The 19314-nt window shown below is 55.9% G+C and overlaps 1 protein-coding gene across 5 annotated transcripts in view; it reads right to left on the bottom strand.

The window, feature by feature from the left end:
* PCBD1 (pterin-4 alpha-carbinolamine dehydratase 1) overlaps window positions 1–19314 on the bottom strand; it is a 1172580-nt gene that overhangs the window by 177039 nt on the left and 976227 nt on the right. Inside the window, exon 1 of one of the 5 annotated variants that reach the window (XM_050803697.1) lies at window positions 5543–5546. The exons of the other annotated variants lie outside the window; for them this stretch is intronic. The gene's annotated coding sequence lies outside the window, so the exon portion shown is untranslated. Of the gene's footprint in view, window positions 1–5542; window positions 5547–19314 lie in introns of those variants that run through there. 5 annotated transcript variants of the gene reach the window in all.

Below are 19314 nucleotides of genomic sequence, written 5' to 3'. Positions count from 1 at the left end.
ACAAATCCCCATCCCAGACAGCCTGACCTGTTCCTCCATCCCTATCAGTGCCACAGAGAAAGAGCTCCTGCCTTTAATCACCTCCCTCTTCGTCACAAAGCTTATCTTCAAGGAGCTCAAAGCACTTGTAGTGTATTGATTTTCTCCACCACTCACTGGCCCTGCTTCCCTTGAGGGATGAGGAGTTTGGAGGAGGGAGGATTACCCTTGTGTTTCAATTCAGCAAGCTGAGGCTAGGGGCAGCTCCACTGGGTGGCCCTCTATGGCACCACTGGCCCACATGGTACCTTTGTGCTCTTGGTAGATTGTCCCACACTGGAGAGTGTGGCTTGGCGACAAGAGTGAAGCTGGATTCCAGCCCCATAACCTCCCCTTCAGCCAAGCAGCTTTGCGCAGTTAACAACCTGCCCAACTGTATGTAGTAGGCTTGCTGTTGAAACTAACTGCCAAGGTTGGTCCTGAGGTCTCTCCCAGCCAGAAAAGGGACTTTGGTAAAACGGTAAAAACAGGAGGGTCCTCTTGATTCTGGGAAGAACCCTTGACCCCTTCTGGCATAAGTTTTCTGATGTGTAAACAGGGTGTGATAAGAGGTAGTTGGGCTGATTTGATGAGATGCTAGATGTTTCTATGTTTGAAACCACAAAGTGCTACACAAATATTAATTTTGGTTGTTTCTAAAATTGCCTTATGGAGCTGGTCACCCACATGCTCCTTCTCAGACCTGTACCTGCCACGCCCCAGGCTGTGTCTACCAGGTTTCATCCCAGAAGACCCCAGCCCAGCCCGGTCTCCCCCGTCAGCAGGCTGGGATCACCGAGCTCACAGAAGCCAGGAAGCTGAAGTCCCTGTGTCATTCTCTATCGTGGCCACACTGAGGAAGGACAGGGACAGCTCTCTTTCCTGGGAAGGAAAGCCAGGCCCCTGCCTGCCAGGTCAGCCCCACCCCACTCCCAGCAGTGTCCTCCTCAAATCTGCCGCCCCTCCTCTCTCAGCCTTTGCTGCCACAGCTCCTCAGCGGTTTCAGCTGGAGGGGATCTGAAATCACAGGGGAACTGTAGTCCAATCTTGCCTTCTAGAGACAGGGCAGCAGAGCAGAGGGAGCATGCGGTCCCACTAGGGAGTGAAGACCGGAGCCCAGGCCCTGACCAAGAGCCCTGCTCTTTCTGCAACTCCAGGGACTCCTCCAGGGCAGGGCCACAAGAAGATGTCACTTTTCTCGGCATAAATCTGTTTCAGTGTCTTCCGGTCCAATTCCAGAGCCTCGGAGGCTCTCTGCTTTAGCCCAGTCCTGAGGCATTGGGGTGGGCTCCGGGATGCCCGGCTTCCATTGTGGGGGAAGGAAGGACATCCCAGGCTCAGAACAGGTAGATGGGCTGGCCAAATCCCTGTTCAGGACTAGGGTCAGCCAGCTGCATCTCACTCAGGCCTGGTCTATGTCGATGCAGCTTGCTTCATCACAGACCCAGGCAAGCCCCTCCAAGACCCCCAAGCCCAGCTGGGATGGCCAAAGCAATGCAGCCACCTGGGGACACTGTGGATTTCAGGGCTGCTGGGTGGTTTCCTTTCGGCAGCTGTGGCTCACAACCCCTGGCTCTCTGGAGGCCTGGGGCAGCCAGCCTGGCCCTCAGCCCCAGTGCTGGGCCCTATGCCGGCTCCTCATCAGCCAGGAGAGGTTTCAGTGCCACACTCACCAGCAATCACAGAATGGCAGAGTTAGCCTATAATTTACTTTTGAAAAATAAATTAGAGTCGATTCAAGGCCACCCCTGGAAAGCTGCCCCTCTCAACTGCTTGCATTCTGATGCTAACACCGGAGACCTTGATAATAACAATAATAAGCAATAGCTGGTATTTATGGGGTGCTTACCCCGTGCCAGTCACTATGCTGAGTGCTCTGTCTGCAGGATCTTGACTCTTCCTCTAACAATGCTGAAACGCAGTGACTACTGCTACCCCCATTCTTCAGATGGGAACACAGTCTCAGAGGCATCACCCTTGCCAGCAGCTGCAATAGGGTTTGGACCCAGGCCTCTCAGTTACTGTGTGGAGTCCAGGAAGACTCCAGAAACTGTTTCTGACCCAGTGCCACGGTGTGCACTGCACTTGGGAGGGTTACCGTGCTGGAGGTCTTGATAGAAGGGCAGGCGAGAGCTGCAGGCCTGGCCCCCGTGCAGTTCCCTGGGCAGTGCCAGAGTCCAGGGAGCCCCTCCATCGTGGAGCCCCTGCCTCCTCCCGACAGCCTTTCCCTCTCTATCTGTTTCAGCCCCTCGAATATTGTCTTCCTTCCCTCTTCCTCCCCCATGACACCATGAGTCATGGCCTCCACGGCGGGGTTTGAGTATCTGCTTGAGAGAGACAAGCTGACAAGTTCTGTTCTGTTTGCGGATCCAAAGCTCATTAACTTCACAGAACATTCTAGCTGCTTTGGTCTGGCGGGACAGTGACGGGTGGGGTGCGTTCCAGGAGACAGTGAACCTGTGGAAGGCCTGAGCTTCACCACCCTCTCCCTCCCACCCCACCAGGGCCTGAAAACACTTTTCTCTTTCCAGGGCTTCCTGGGAATTGCTTATCTTAATTTACATGGGGAAACTGAGGCTGTTTTCCCTGCAGTCCAGTGCCTCCTCCTCTTTGTCCCAGAGAGACGCCCAGAGAAAACTCTGGCCCCCACATCTCCCAGGCTTGGGGAGGAGAGAGAGGAAACAGAGGACATAGAGCTGGAAGCATTTGTTTTTCCTCCACAAAGCAACTCATTTCTTTAGGCAAATGAGCTGGGGAGGGGAAGACACGGCTGGAGACCAGCAGTGATTAATTACAAAGGAAATGAGCGGCCAGCACAGCCGGGGCTTGGGGTGGGAGGCAGGGACAGGAGGGTGGACTTGGGGCTGGCTCAGTAGCACCAGGGCCCAGGGAGGCCTGAGCAAGTGCAGGCTGAGCTCAAGGAGTACCTGCCTGGTGGACCAAGGGACACAGGGGCCGGCCTCCAGGAGGCAGAGAGGATGCGCTCACACTGAGCAGGAGGGACCCGGGGCTCATGGGAGGAGGCAGGAGGGTGTGCAGGGAGCCCGGACATTTGTAGGTCTGGCTCCTCCAGGCACGAGTCGACCCATGAGCGCCCCTTCCAGGATGTCCCCTTGCTGCCCACCCAGGTGCCCAGGCCACCAGCATCTCCTCTGGGTCCTGCCTTGTCCAGATGCTTCCCTTGCCTTTACATCTAGTTGTGCCCCATCCAGCATTGTCACACTAGTCTCACGTAGGTCCCAGGTCCTCTTGCGCCATTCACTGGCAAATGATATTAGACGGATAATGTGAGGCCGGGCATGGTGGCTCACGCCTGTAATCCCAGCACTTTGGAAGGCCAAAGCGGGAGGATCCCTTGAGCTCAGAAGTTCAAGACCAGCCTGGGTAACTGTATCTCTACAAAAAAATACAAAAACTAGCCAGGCGTGGTGGTGTGCGCCTGTAGTCGCAGCTACTCGGGAGGCTGAGGTGAGAGGATGTTTTGAGCCCAGGAGGCAGAGGATGTAGTGAGCTGAGATCGCACCACTGTACTGCAACCTGGGCGACAGAGCCCCTGTCTCAAAAATAAAAATAAAAGGGTAATGTGACGAGGGGCACATCAGGGTTAAACAAGAACAGGGAATAAATACCTTGCTCCATCAATGGCTTCTAGTTGGCAAAAATAAATAACCTGGCAGCTCACACTAGGGGTTCACAGTCTTGGGCACTGCTCTCAGCTCTTACCCCACATGGGTTTGAGCAGAGGGGTTATGGAGTTTAACTGCCTCATTCGTAGACCAAAGGCCAGAGAAGGGCTGTGGTTTGTCCCCAGCCACATAGCTTATCTGCTGTAGACACAGGAGTGGGTCTGGTCTCTTGATGCCCATTAGGGCTCTTTGCATAGTCTCTTAGAGTGCCTCCTTCTGGAAACTTCCTGCAGAGCATGCTTGGCCCCTGTCCCCATAGAAATCCACGTAGCTCCCCCTGCAAGTTCTGCTCGGGGAGGCTTAGTTATTGCATCCATCCCATGGGTATCCACGAGTGCCCACCGTGGGGTGCCCCTTTGACTCCAGCTCAGTCCAACTCCCATTTCCAGCCCTCCCCCAGAGGCAGCAGGTTTCTTCTCCAGTTCTTTGCAGCACTCTGGCCCTTGCAGGGTTAAATCCGGCGGCTCCTCCCTCACTCCCCACTAATGACAAGCTTCTCTCCACGTGATGGGACACTGGCTAAGAATAGAGTTTACCACTCCCAGGCTCTGCTCGGAAACACTGCCACGACACAAGAGTTTTCCATGTCTGCCGCTCCTCAGCGTCCCAGGGCCCTGGAGCCTCCTCCTCAGCCTCACCAGACCATGAGACTGAAGGCCAGCACCCTGTCAGCCTGCCTCTGACGCCCAAATGGGGACCAGGAGGAGGAAACAAGGGGAAACTCGCCACCTCAGAAAACCTGGTGATTTGGACTATTTGAACAGACACTGTTCAGGGACCCTCTGCGTGTGCCAGGACCACCCAAGAGCCCTTTGTGCATCGGATCCTCTCAGCACATTGCTTGGTGGAGGCAATTGAGTCAGAGAGGCAAGGGACACGTCTGAGGCCCCCCAGCTGCTAAATGGAGAGCCAGGATTTGACCCCAGGGCCCGTTTCTTTTGTGGAGGCAACACCCACAAAGTGAAACTGGGTTTCCTTTTCATCTCTCCCCTGCCCAGTTGCAGCCTCCTTACTGCCCTTTCTCCATCCCACCCTAACACCTGCCAGTGACCCTGACACTGAAGTCCACGTTTGGTCAACAGCAAGACTGTAGGAACCTCATCTGGGAGGGTGAACATTCTCATGGTGGTGGTGTGTGCGAGGCGGTTAGGAGCACAGATTCCAACTGCAGACTAGCTGGGCTGGAATCCTGGCTCCACCACTTAGAACTGTGTAGCCTTGGGCGAGTTATTTCACCACTCCGTGCCTTATTTTACTCAGTTGACAACTGTAAAATGGAAGCATTCTAGGTTGTGAGGATTAACAGAGGGCCCCACATCTCTGCTCTGTTACTACTGCTTGGTTGGCAGAATGAGGGTACACAGTGTCAAGTCCCTGTGTGGTGGTGGCGCACAGAGAGGGGCTGGCCAGGCACAAACAAGCCTCCTTCTCCAAGCTTCCTGGAGGACTGGGCAGTAGCAGCTGGGGTGTGTGTGCGTGTGTGTGCCCGAATGCGTGCACCTGTGAGCATGGTTGGATACTTAGACTCCTAGTGTGAGAAGAAACCCCAGGGGGGTCACATCCTATCTCCCCTCTACTGACATACCAGTTCAGAAATCCCCTCCACATCATCTCTGACCTGTGTTCCCTCAGGCCTCGCTCACCTGCCTCCCATGACAAGAAGCACGGCCCCTCCAAAGGCAGCCTGTCACCTACTGAGAGGCCCTGGCTCTTAGAAGGAACTTCCCTGTGCCTTCCGTCCTCCCTTCACCTGAGGGCCCCAAGTCAGTGCAGCTTGCTGCCAAGGATGAAGGGTCTGGCTGAAGCCCCCGCCTCTCCCGGAAACCCATCCTTGGTCACCCCGGCCCACCAAACTGTCTCCCTCCTCTGACTTTCCCACTGATAGCAACTGTCTCCCCTTAAGAGCATTTCTGTTTCTCACCAGGTCTCCCGTCACATGGGTCCTGTTTCCCCAGCCAGACAAGGAGCCTCACGAGGACAGAGGCCCGCTTTCTTCCTCACACCCTGGGCCCTGAGTGAGAAGAGAAAGAGAGAGAGTACTTAGAACTCCCCGTATAAGCAGGTGCCAGCTATTATAATAAGCAGTACTGCTGTTGCTCTTCTTATTTCCATCGTCATAACCTCCATCCCCATCTGCCGTGGCCCCCGCTATGGTATGAGTGCACTCCACGGGGACCTCACGTCCTGCCCCTCATTCAGCCAGGTGGGCAACAATAGGGGCGGAGCTATGGGGCCCTCCCCACCTGCCAGGTCCTGTTCTAAGTATCAATCCTCACACCCGATAATGCTTCCCTTTTACAGATGAGTAGACTGAGGCACAGAGCTTTCAGATCACTTGCCCGAGGTGGCACAGCTGCAATGGCAGGGCTGGCAGGCTGTAGCTAGAGTCCGTGCTTCTAACCACATCTCTCCCCACCACCACGAGTACTCAGAGCTGCAGCCACACCTCCTGAGGGTAAGAGAAGGCACAAGACACACAGTGAGTGTCTGCGGCCTGCATCTTGGTTCCTGAGGCCCCTGAACATCCTTGGCTCTCCCTGAGGAAGGTGGGAGTGGGCCGGCCCAGGCAGCTCTCGTGTCTGCTGGATCCTCTGGCCTCCTTTGTGCAGTGGGTCCTGGCTGCAGCTCTGAGCGCCCCAGCTTTCAGTCGGCTCCATTCCAAGTTCTTTTATTAATTCCCTCACTCTCCAGCAAGAGAACTTTAATTAGCCTGGCCGATTTATCTATATAAATACAAACGGCAAGCACTCCACGGTGGGGTGGGGAAGTAAAAGGGGAGCTGGCAGCGGGTTGCCTGGGGCAAAGGAAGTGACAACCGCGCCTCCCCAGCAACCAAAAATATGACTTTAATATCACACACACGTGTGTGGGTGTGTGCGCATTCTGGGCTGGCTGATGGTGCTGGCAGAGCAGTGTCTGCAGGTCGGGTGCACGCTGTCATCCGGTGATGGGGAACATGTTTCCAGAGCTGGACTGTTTCTGCTTTCTCAGGAAGGTCTTAATCTCCTCACCTAGGATGGGCATTGACACATTCCCACTCATCGAACTCCCCTCCCTCTCACACCTCCCCCAGGGAGGCAGGGGACACATGACAAAGTCACCCTGTTCCAAAGTCTCCCTTTGGACTTCCAGGACTTTTACCAGGATTGGGGCAGGAGGATGAGCCCGATGACAGCTCAATTCCAGTCCAGGTTAGGAGACTCAGCGTTGGAGAACTGGCCCTAAGTGTTGGAGGCACCTCTGCCTTGCTTACACCTGGGCTCCCAAGGGTCAAACCTTTCTCCAAGCACTTGCAGTGGTGGAGAGAGATGTGGTTAGAAGCACAGACTCTAGCTACAGCCTGCCGGCTCTGCCACTACAGCTGCCCACCTCGGGCAAGTGATTTCACCGCTTTGTGCCTCAGTCTACTCATCTGTAAAATGGAAGTATTATCAGGTGTGAGAACTGATGCTTAGAACGGGACCTGGCAGGTGGGGAGGGCCCCGTAGCTCCGCCCCTATTGTTGCCCACCTGGCTGAATGAGAGGCAGGATGTGAGGTCCCCGTGGAGCACACTGATTTATGCCACTGGGGAGACCACGGCAGATGGGGATGGAGGTTATGACGATGGAAATAAGAAGAGCAACAGCAGTACTTCTTATTATAATAGCTGGCACCTGCTTATCATGGGCCAGGCACTGTTCTAAGTACTCTCTCTCTTTCTCTTCTCACTCAGGGCCAGGGTGTGAGGAAGAAAGCGGGCCTCTGTCCTCGTGAGGCTCCTTGTCTGGCTGGGGAAACAGGACCCATGTGACGGGAGACCTGGTGAGAAACAGAAACGCTCTTAAGGGGAGACAGTTGCTATCAGTGGGAAAGTCAGAGGAGGGAGACAGTTTGGTGGGCCGGGGTGACCAAGGATGGGTTTCCGGGAGAGGCGGGGGCTTCAGCCAGACCCTTCATCCTTGGCAGCAAGCTGCACTGACTTGGGGCCCTCAGGTGAAGGGAGGACGGAAGGCACAGGGAAGTTCCTTCTAAGAGCCAGGGCCTCTCAGTAGGTGACAGGCTGCCTTTGGAGGGGCCGTGCTTCTTGTCATGGGAGGCAGGTGAGCGAGGCCTGAGGGAACACAGGTCAGAGATGATGTGGAGGGGATTTCTGAACTGGGTGTGGCAGTAGAGCGGAGATAGAATGGGACCTGTGGGTCTCTTCTTATTCTAGGAGCCTAAGCAACCATGCTCACAGGTGCACGCACACGCGCACACACATACACGCAGGATTAAAAAAGAAAGTGGGATAAGCACCTTTTGGAGCGATGGCTTCTCATGGGCAAAAATAATGCAAAATAAAGATTCTGTTTAGTTGTGGTGCATAGAGAAGGGGCCTTGCCATGAGCGAAAATACCTCCTTCTCTGAGCATCCCAGACAACTGGACAGGAGTAGCTTTCAGGCTGCCAGGTCAGGCCTCCACCCTTCAGACTGGAGACCCAGGGGCCGCAGTGCCAGGATCCTGCCAGCTGGGCTCCCAGCAATACTTTCGGTGCCCACAGCTTCCAGGACAGGCCATTTTCTCCTGCCTAGTGAGTCGGCTGCCAATCCCTGCCAGAGGCCCGGGGAATTGCCTGCGAAATAAATCCTGACTAATCCCTGCAGCTGGGAGTCAGGGACGCGGGCTCTCTAGGACAGAGCAGGCCTGGGGTTGTTGGGATGATGTCCCATCCTGTCTCCTGGCCTCTTTCCCACCATTCAGGCTTCAGGGACCCCTAGTGTCCCTGCTGCCCTCCAGGTAAAGGCCGCCTGCTGAGCTGTATTCCCCACAACACCTCCCTTTGCACTTCCTAAACCTTTGTCTGCAGAAAGCAGGGAGCCAGTGGGAAGCACACTAAGTTGGGGCAGGGACCCCTGGACAGTGCCTGCTTTGTTGCTGGCTGGCTGTGTGACCTGGGTCATGTCCAGCCCAGTCTACAGGAACTGGACTCTTCTTTATGAACTGCCTCGTAGCTCAGCCCTTTGAGATTCCAAAATTAACTTCCAAAGGGCCAAGAAGGAAAAGCCGCTATCGCAGGCCTGCATCTATTTACCCAGAGGAGCCACTTGGTTCAGAAACATCCGTGCTGTGAAGTCTTGGACTTGAGCTCAGATTTCTCCTAAAGCTCCCAGAAGCTTCCTCAGCCCTAGAGAGGGGAGAATGGGGTGGGCCGAGTTCCTGAATTTCCAGGGTTGCCCCAGCCTGTCCTCAACACAGTGAGGCTCCTCACCCCCAGAAGCCCAGTCCCTCTGGAGGGGCACACAGCCCTCCCTGTCGGTCACAGGGTCCCATGTCCTAACCCGCCCTCTCTCTCATCAGCTCACCCATGCTGTCTCTCGCCATTTGCTCAGAAGCAGCGACCCCGCTGCCCACCTCAACACTATAAGCCTTTTCTTGTGTCTTCATAGCACTTATCTTTATCTGAAACTTCTCTATTTGGTTGTGGGGTTGTGGTCTGTTTCCTCCAATGAGAAAGAAAACTGCTCATCTATTCACTGCCACAGCCCCAGCACCTGGCTCCCGAGGAATTGTGTAAATGAGCAGGTAAGTAAATGAGTGGATGGACATATGGAGGAAGCCCCTGAGGAGATGGCCCCCAGCACAGCCTGCAGAGGCAGAGGTCAGGCCGGCCAGGCAGAGGCCAGGGCACCCCAGGAAACAGCTGGGCCTGTTGGAGCCGGGCCCTGGGCCTGCCACCTCCTGTTTGTCAGCCCCTGCGGGTGACAGCCAGGTCCCCTGAGCTCTTAGAGAATAGGGAAACTGGGTGGGGGCAGTCGGAGGAGGAAGGATGAGCCAGATCTAGCTTTGGGACAATGAGAAAGTGAAGGCCACAGGAAGAAGCAGAGGAGGACCGGAAAGGTGTGACGGACCATCACTCATCGGTGAGACGGCTGTCCAGGTGGCTCTCCAGGCGGCGCATCCTTCCCGTTATCTCAGCGCCGTGACGCCAGGAACACCCCTCCCTCCAGGTCAGCCCTGCGGCCCCGCCGCTGGAAACCTCGGGGATTGGGGAGCTCATTTAGTCCTAACTTCCATTGTGCCTGGGCCGGAAGGTGAGGCACAGAGAGGGCCAGGGACTTGCCCAAGGTCACAGAGCAGAAGTGGCTCTCCCTATGCCCCAGCCCATGGCAGGTATGTGCAGGTCAACACCCCAACCTCAGCCCACCACCCCTGTCACTGCCAGCCCCGGCAGAACCCTGCTCAGGCACCAGCCACCTATTTCTAGGCAGCACTTTCTGCCCAGGGCCTGGTGTCTGAGCGTCAAAGCCTAAAAATAAAAAAAAAGACAGATTGTCCACTACGGCTGTAATCACTGCCTAAAAAGACCCAGTGGGGAGAAAAAGAGGAGGAATGAAGGGAAAAAATTCCCGGAGCTGAGCATCCATCACAGGCAGACAGGCACTAGGAGGGAGGGTCTGCGGGCACAGCAGAGGGGCTCTCAGGCCTCCTGTCCCCAACCGCCCCCCTCAGTTCTCTGAGCAAGCAGGCCCTGGGCCACTGCCACCAGCCCTTTGGACTCGATGGAGACAGAGCAGGCCACGTTGGGGAGCTGGGCCAGCTTGGCTGCCCCCAGCTGTGTAACCATCATCAAGTGGCAGTCTTTGCTTGGAACTCAGTTTTTTTCACCTGTACAATGGGGTTATACATTCACTCATTATATTGAGTGTCTACCGTGTACCGGAGAAACCACTGGAAACAAGAAGGGCAAACCGTCTGTTCTCACGGAACGTATGTCTGTGTATGTGAGAGCAGCATTACGTCCTCAAGGGGCAGGGAAAAGCCCCTTTTGCCTGGGGGACAGGGCAGGCCTGAAGAACTGGGGCAGAAGCCTCTCAGCAAAGGAAGGCCATGGGCAGGAAGGGACCAGGCATGCTCAGGGGACAGTGAGAAGGAAGGCCTCTGTGTCTGGGGCTTCATGCATGAGCTGGGCAGGTGGGGTTGTTAACAGAAGCAGCTGGTTCAATCCAGGAGAGCCACGCAGGCTCCAGGGAGGAGTTAGGCTGTTATTCGAGGTGCCACGGGAAGTCACTGGAGGGTGCTAAGGACGGGAGTGACATGCCCTGACTCAGGTGTGTTGAGGGGGGTTATTCCTACAGTCATGAGGAGAGATGGCAGTGGCCTGAACGGGGGCGAAGGCAGTGACAATGGAGAGGAGAGGATGGCCTGCAGCTGTTCTTCAGGAACTGAGCCACAGCCTTGTGATGGATGGGATGTGGTGGAGGTGGGGAGGGAGGAACTGAGGATACCCGCCAGGTTTGGGCTAAGCAGTAGGGTGGATGGCAGTGCCCGTTACCAAAAGGCAGAGGCTCTTTCCATTGAGTGGTGATGGGTGCGCGGAGAGTTCCATTGACTAGGATGACTTTAATGGCTGCATGGGGATGCATCCATGCGAATACACTGGGCAGGTATTATGGAAATGAATGCGGAGTTAAGTGTCCTGGCTTGGGGTGCAAATCAAGTTTGGAAGCCATCACGGAGCGGGTGGTCTTTAAAACCATGAATCTGTGTGAGCTGATCTGGGAGGAGTGTGGCTGGGATAGGGAAGGATGAAACTGTGTGAGCTGATCCAGGAGGAGCGTGGCTAGGATGGAGGAGAAGGACTCAGACTGGGGCCTGGTGCTTCCCAACAGTGAGAGGCCGGGCAGGGGAAAATCCACAAGGATCACCAAGGAGGCAGTGAGGCAGGTGGAGGACCAGGGCAGGAAGCCAAGGAAGACTGCCCCAGAAGGAGGGAGTGGTCAACTGAGCAGGACATTGCTGGACGTTAGAGACGATGAAGACAGCAGCGGGAGCATTGGGCGGGGCAACCTCCAGTGACTGGAGATCTTGACAAGAACCCACATTCACTGCATTGGGAGAGGAGACGGAGGAGCGGGGATTAGGAGCCAGAGATGCCAGAGATGACTGCAGGCGATGTGCTGCTGTCCAGACAGTGAAAGGGGAGCCCAGGGCCTGTGCAGAGCTATTGTTAGGGGGAGAAGCAGAGCACCTGCAAAGGCCAAAGAGAATTAGCCAAGGGCAAGAAAGAGACTCATGGAGCCGGAGAGAGAGGGAAGCACTGGAGGTGGAGGCTGGGAAGAGCAGGGGAGTCAGGGGAGGCGGTGAATGGGATGCTGAAGCTGGGAGGGGTGGAGATGAGCATCTTTCTTGGACTGTCAAGGAGTCCAGGGGTGAAGGTGGTGAACACATTGGGTACCAGGGACAGCAGGGCCTGAAGGAGGGGACGGACTGTGGCTGCTTCTGCCACACTCAGGATCCAGGCTGCTCTGCTGGGACTCTGGGCCCGGGGAGGCCACTGGGATAGTGCTGGGCACGCGGCTGGTTCTCTGGGAGCTGAGGAAGGGGTGGGAGCCAACAGGAATAGCAGAGTCTAGGTCAGGGAGGGCAGAGGCAGGACGCCTGGGGCCAGGTGTGCCAGAATGCCTGGAGCAAAGCCGGACAGCACCACTTCTTACTGGTGGACCAGTGGGAAGACCACAGGCTCTTCCGAGGCCGCCTCTCAGCCTCATCCAGCTTTACTCTCCATTGCTGGGGCACTGACTTCTGCAGGCTGTGTCTCCCAGGCCCTGGCTCAGCTGCTTTCCAACCGTGAGAGGCACAGGGGGAGACTGAGGGCTGGAGAAAGGGAAGCCCAGGGCTTCTCCCCTCCTTCTCTGCCTTGGGCAGAAGGCCCCACAGCAGCTGTCTTCTCTGTGATTCTGGCTCCACAAAGCAAACTGTGAGACTCCAACTCTCCCTGCATCCCTCCAGTCTAGGGTGGTGGTGGCCTTGTGCCGTCACTAATCTGTTTTAAAGGCTGCCTGGGGATACGTCCATGCGAATTTGCCTCTCAGCTCCTCCATCACCTGTGAAATGGATTTCCTGCACATAATTCCCCTGTCTTTTCTGCCTTGTTTCCTAGTTAGAACCAGACTGGAACAACAAATAGTGTAGCTTCCTAGCTTGCTTCTGCACCTGTACCAAGTGGAAAGCGCCTCCCTCAGCATTGTCCTGAGGATGAAATTTGGCAATGGATTCAAACATGCAGCACTGGGCTCGACACGCACAGAGTGAGAGTGAATGGATGCTGGAGGACGACAGGAGTTCAATGTGCACCTATTCCACGCTGATTTCTTCAGGTCCTGGTCTGTGCTGTGTGCTGGGGACACAGCCAAAATCCATCCCTGGCCTTGGCTCTTGGGTCTCAGCACCTGGAAGAGTAGGCAGCCACGGAGCAGCAACACCAGCTGTGACAGACACAGCAGGAGGCCTCTTACCTGCAAGCTGCAGTGGGGTGACTTCAGAAGAGGCCACATGTGAGCTGGCCATGTAGGGGGAGCAGGCTTTGTGCTCCTGGAGAGCAGGGACTGTGCATCTGTGCTCACTTCCCAGTGCCGTGGCACAGGGCAATGACCCCAGGACAGATAATGCCACACGCGGCTGCTCTTTGCAGAGTGCTCCCCGCCAGGCACTGGGCTCAGTGCTCTCCCTGCAGGCGGCCATCTCTCAGCCACCACCCGGGCCCTGGTAGGTGGGTGCTATCGTCATCCCCAATTCGTCTTATGGATGGGGATTTAGGTGCTCAGGGACTGCATGACAACCAGGATGTGGGATTAAGAGTCAGCTTAGAAATCCAGGGTCTGCCTTGGGGACACTGGATTCTTTTGCTCAAATGGCTTCAAAGCCAGGTGGGAATGGTGGCTGGCAGGGTCCTGCCAGTGTGCCCCGGGAGACTCCAGGGTGCATTTGCATCCTGATCTGTGTCAGTGATGATCCTTGGCACTGGACATGCACAACCTGCAGGAAGGAAGGGTGGCGGGGAGGGATCTCTTCAGGTGGGGTTAGGAGTGCCCCACAGCGGTCAAGGCTGAACTGCTTCAGGGTGGGAAGGAGGCAGAGCCACACTAACTAGTGCCTGGGGAGATCCAGTCCATGCCCCTTGGTCTTGGGGGTCAAAAGGCTGGAGTGACAAATGGCCAAGCCATCAGAGTGTCCCCCGCAATGGGCTTTTCCCACTGTTGGCCCCTAAGTTGGTTACCGGAGCCACAGCAGAAACTGCCTGAGCCTGCACTGACAAATTCTGGAAACCCCACAGCCTCGGAAGGTGGTCAAACAACAACAGAAACACTCCTTCCAGCCCCAGGGCATTCGAGATAGTATCTTTGTGGCCTTCTGCTCATGATTGTCATTACAAATAAGCAGTGCTCAGTAAAAGCTTTCAATACCTTATCGCTCGCCTGTGGGCCTCCGTTTCCTCATCTGTAAGATAGGCCTATGTAATTCTCCTGTTCCGCCTCCATCCTGGGGCTGCTGACCGGTCAGATGAGAAGAGGTGCCTGGAGGCAGGCTGGGAACTGAAGTGGGCCCCCAGGTGCACTCCACTCTGCTCTCCAGGACTCTGCCTTCTTCCTCTCTATGCCCCTCTCCTCTCAGTTCCCCCACAGAACTGCAGTGAGTATCAGCTGCATGCAAGTTGCACAGCTTTTCTCTGCCTCGTTTTCCTATTCTGTGCACTGGAGAGAGGGCCCCATCTCTGTGTCTCCAGATGCAGCCAGAATTCAATAATGGGTACAGAGGATATCAAGCCCCAGGAAGCAAACAAGGGGCGATTAGTAAGGGCCTGGCAGGTTCGCTCTGTATTCATAGCAGGCGTGGCTCCCTCTGGAGTTGTGGGAGGCGGCAGAGCTGGGGCCAGGGTTCTGTCTGAGCTGCCCAGTGGGAGAGATGCTCTTGCTGCAGTCACAACCCAAGTACAGCAAGACTGCACCGCCTCACCCCTCCCCACCTCCCAGAGGGTGCAGCTAAGGACAAGGCAGCCTGTCTCTGAGTCAGTGCCCCATCCCCAGGCCCCTGCTGCTCCATCTAGTGATGAATGGGCTGGGCACACGGTGTCAAGCAGGGGATGGCTTTAGAGCCGACGGCATTTATCAGCCCAGGATCTGGCCCTCTTCCAGCAAACCTGGTCCTCTGGGCTGTCCCCACTGTGCCCCCATCCTCAGCAGTGCCAGCCCACACTTGACACACAGTAGCCCTTCCCTGGACAGAGCCAAGGGGCTTTTATAGCTGAAAGCACCCTTAGAAGTTATCAAATCCCAACTTCTACTTGCTTAAGAGAACCCTGAAGCCCAGAACCCTTGCCACGGAGCCTGCCTGCGCTTTCCAACTGGGCTTTGTCTTGTTCTTTTCCGCTGCCTCTGCAAGTCCAGTCCTGGGTCACCTTCCAGGAGGCACAGCTGCTGTTGCTTAGACAAGGACTCCCGATGCAGCCCACCACATGGATGGGTGAAAACGAAACGTCTCATCGAATTCTCACACAACCCCATGAGCTGGTCCTATTATTAGCCCCATTCTATAGATGAGGAAACCGAGGCTCTGGGAGGTTCAGTAACTCTGCTGAGACCACACAGTGAGTGACGCATCCAGGAGCCCAGCCCATGTCTGCTGGCCTCTGCGATGGTGGCCCCACATGGCTGAGGCATAGGGGAGCCTGGGCTGGGGGCTGCAGTAGCTGCTGAGTCTTCATCTTCCTCCTCAATAACCATTTTTTAAAAACACCTGCTCTGTACCAGGCCTGACACCAGACCTTGGGGTGTCAGTGACGAGTAAAACCCAGTCTCAAGTCTCAAGAGGGTTAAACCTCTGGGGCAAGGCCATGTAGGTTTGGTATTGGATAAGGAAACTTGTGGAATTCTGTTCAGATCAACCCACCAGTTGACCTTTAACATATCCCTTCATGGGTCCCTGCTCCACCCCCGTCTGCGAAATGGGCCTTGAAGGCTGGAGCTAATGAGCTAATGGCTGGGACCAGGTCCTCAGAAGCGTGTTAAGTACACTACGTGCAGGGCCCCATTAAAGCCATTATCTGCCGATTGAGCGGGCACCACTTTGCAAGTGGACTCTGAGTGACCACAGATGGGCACCCCACGGAGGACTGTGGCTACAGGAGAGCGGCATCCCTCCCCTTTTAAAGTAGTGTTCACCTGGGGGCCCCAACCTCCCTGACATTCTCAGGTAAACCTCCCCCAGGCCCCAGCCCCAGCCAGCAAGAGCGTTGTGTCTCTGCTCCAGTCACCATCCTAGTTTCGCTAATGCCCTCTAATGGGCTCATTTAGCAGCCCTGTCTCAGCTGTCACTGCAGCAGCTAATTGCCACTCCTCCTCCAGCTACACACAGGCCTCTGCAATCAGCCTGGCGATTCCACCCCACCCAGCTCAAACTGGCCGAGGCGCTGCAGACCTCAGCTGACAAGGAGCTTCTCCAATCCCCCAGGTGCCATGTTCTTGCTGTTGGAAGAAGGAGTCAGGGACAGAGTCAGAGTCAGTAGGCACAGAGCTCTTGGCAGCCTGGGATGAGGAGAGGAGTCATAGGGGCCCTGAATGGGAATAGAGTTCGTCTCACACCGTGTCTTGTCTTATAGCAGGAGCTCCCCAAAGCAGACTCTGGGTCAAAGATTCCACTGCAAGCAATTTGCTTAGGAGATGCCCCCAGGAAGTGCTATGAGAAAGGCCAGAAGGGAGGCAGGGAGACAGGAAACAGGGAGAGCCATGAAAAGGTGTGGTAAGGAGGTTCCAGCTGAGGTCCTGGCTTGGGCCCCCAGGGAGTGCCCTCTGAGAGCCTATGTGGAAGCAACCTCAGACCTTTCTCACTCTGGAAGGGCAAGGGAGCTGAGTCGCTAATCCACCAACTTCCACCCTCACAGGGGAGGGCTGCGGCTTTTCTGGCACTTCTGGCTTGCCCTGGTCACAGCCTGGCAGAGTGAGAGCCCTAAGTCAGGGTCCTGAGTCCCAGAGTCTGGGAGCCAATTGCATGCATGGGAACTGCCTGCCCATGACCCCCAGGGGAGCCCAGTGGGCCGGCATGGACAGCTTCTGCCACTGGCCCCCAAAACAGCAGTGCACACACAGGAGGAGGAAGCAGGACAACTTCTGGCTTAGAGCCTCTGGGCTTATAGGAGCCGACACTGAGCTGAAGCCACTGGCCAGGCTCTTGAATACGATAAGAGAATCACAGCACATGGCTCAGCACACAGCTCAGGGGGGATGTCAGCCCCACTGGACACCACGCTCCTCTCAGCCCTGTGTCTTCCTTCAGGCTGTCCCTTCTGCCTGGACAGTGCTCTCCCACTCCCCTCCCCTCCTCACCCCTAGTCCCTTCACCTAATTAACTCCTGGGCATTCCTCAGGACTCTGTCTAAATGTCACATCCTCTGAGAGCCCTCCTTGATGCTCCAGATTGGGTTAAGTGTATTATGAACCATCCCAAGGCCATGCATTCCTGCTGCAGAGCCTGAGCTCAACAGAAAGAAATCAAAACTTCATTCACCAGTATCCTCAGAGTTCACTGCCGCCTCTGCCTCATCATAATTTTTGTTAAATGAGGGAATGAATGAATAGGTTTCAGGGGGCCCGTTCTGGGTCAGATACAGAAGGAGAGTGTGTGTGATTCAGGTCACAGGGCCCACCTAGAGTTCCAGTGGATGGACCAGGAGGTAAGCAGTTGGGGATGTGCTAGAGGGGACAGGGACTGTTACCCTTACCTGCTGGCTTTTCTCTGGAGTGTACAGAGGGCTGGGTGTGCCCAACCCTTCCCCCACAGCTTCTGCACCCTAGGCCTGGCACCGTGGTGTGTGCTGTACCCTCTCCAAAATCCACCACCCTCCAGTGATAACAGACTGCAGTGTCGGGGATTCGAAGACACCTCTGGAAGTTTGTGAGTTTGTGCTCAGGTGGACACCCCTGCAAGGCCAGGGCCCTTGAAGGGGAGGCATTGCTTTTGAACAGAGGGTCTAGGGACTTCCCTGCAGGACTCTAGCCCTGAAAAGTCAGGGGAGCCAGAGGGCTTTGCTCCCAGCCACACTGTGGGCCTGGGAACCCATGGCTGCCCTGGGCCTCAGTCCCACGCTGCCTTCTCACAGGGCCAGTGAGAGGACAAACGGGACCCCCTGCAACCTTCGCAAGGTGGCATTGAGTCAGAGGGACCTGAGCCTCCACGCTAGTAGGGGAGGCAAAAACACATGAACTGGCCGCTGCTTAGCACCAGCCCGGGAGCCAACCTGTATAAGGAAGAAGGCCTCGGTCACCTCCTGGGTCGCGGCTGGGGGTTCCCCAGGGTTTGTTGACCTTGAGTGGCCAAGGCTTCTCAGACTCCCTCTTTCTGCTCGCCTCATCTGCTGCATTTCCCTCAGAAGGCCAGGCCGGCCCTTCTCCTCTCCTCACTCTCTCTCTTGCCCTCTTCCTTGGCAAGCTCGTCTACTCTTGATCTCACCACCTGCCACGTGGATGGCCTCAAACCCCTTCACCTTCAGACCCCATATATTTGGCGGTAAGGAGACATCTCTACCTGGAGGTCCCTCAGCAACCTCCAACCCCACCTGTCCCCAAGTCACCTGTCCCCAAGTGACCACATCCTCATCTTGTCCAGAGTCTGCTAACTTTGTGCACCATCCATCTGGTCACCCAAAGCGGAACCCGAGGGCCACTGTTGACTTTCCCACCTGCTCCCCAGCCCAGCGGCACAATATGCACGTCTCCCTCGTTAGATGTCTTGTCACCTCCGTGACCACACCCCTATCGCGGGTCCTCATCACCTTCACTTGAATAAATGCCTTGGCCTCCCCCTAACTTGAGCCTTGCCCTGTTCCCATTCCCTTTCAATCTGTGTGACACATCAGAGCTGAAGAGGTCTTTCCAAAACATCACCTTCTTTTGAAAACCCTTCGATAATAGACTCTTGACCAGGATGAAGTCCAAGCTCCTTGGCATGTCCTATTCGGCACCGCAGCCTCCTTCCCATGGCGCCCTGCCCCTGACTCCACGCTGCAGCCATTCTTTCCTCTGAGTGGGTCACACTGTCTCACCCACAGGGCTTTGCATTTGCTGTTTCCTTCCCTCTGAGTTCCTGGGCCTTGGGACTTCCTAATAACTCCCCAGACCCTCAGGTGCTGTCAGAGGTGAGTAAGTGTGGAGCAGTCGTTACAAAACGCTTCCTTAGCAGGCGAATGCTGAATGAGGGTGTGAAAGGGGCAGCACCACCAAGGAGTTAAGATCCAGGCTCCAGCATCAGAGGGAGTCCAACAGGACACGTGCTGGCCCTGCACATAGCTGCAGGTGGGAAAGTCAACAGTGACCCTAGTGTTCTGCTTTGGGTGACTGGACAGATGAAGTTAGCAGACTCTAGACAAGAAGATGTGGTCACTTTGGGACAGGTGACTTCTCTGAGCCTCCACTGCCTGATGTGAGATGAGAAAGATCATATTCATCTTTCGGGATGCTAGTGGGTTTAAATGAGGCAATCTAGGTCCTCTGGTGCCACGTCAGGTGTGATGCAGGTCCTCCTTTGGCCCCGTCCCTCTCTAGGGCTGGCCAGAGAAGCACTGCTGTTGGCCATTGGCCTCCCTCTCCCCTCAGCCTGGCAGAGTCCTACCCAAGCAGCTGGGGAGATCTGAATATCACCACGGCCTACCCAGGAGGACAGTAGGGAGGACCAGCCGTCACGGCCACCCCCCACAGAGGGGCAGCAAGGCCCTGGGAGGGCAGGTCCATCAGAGGAGAGGCTCTGCATGCTGCCCTGGGTGGGCCACATAGCTTCACAAGAACAAGACAGCACAGCGCGTGAACGCAGAGGCCTCTT

This window comes from Macaca thibetana, chromosome 9 (assembly GCF_024542745.1).
Source record: "Macaca thibetana thibetana isolate TM-01 chromosome 9, ASM2454274v1, whole genome shotgun sequence".
Taxonomy (NCBI): Eukaryota; Metazoa; Chordata; class Mammalia; order Primates; family Cercopithecidae; genus Macaca; species Macaca thibetana.
This window is presented reverse-complemented; position numbering and strand designations above follow the sequence as displayed.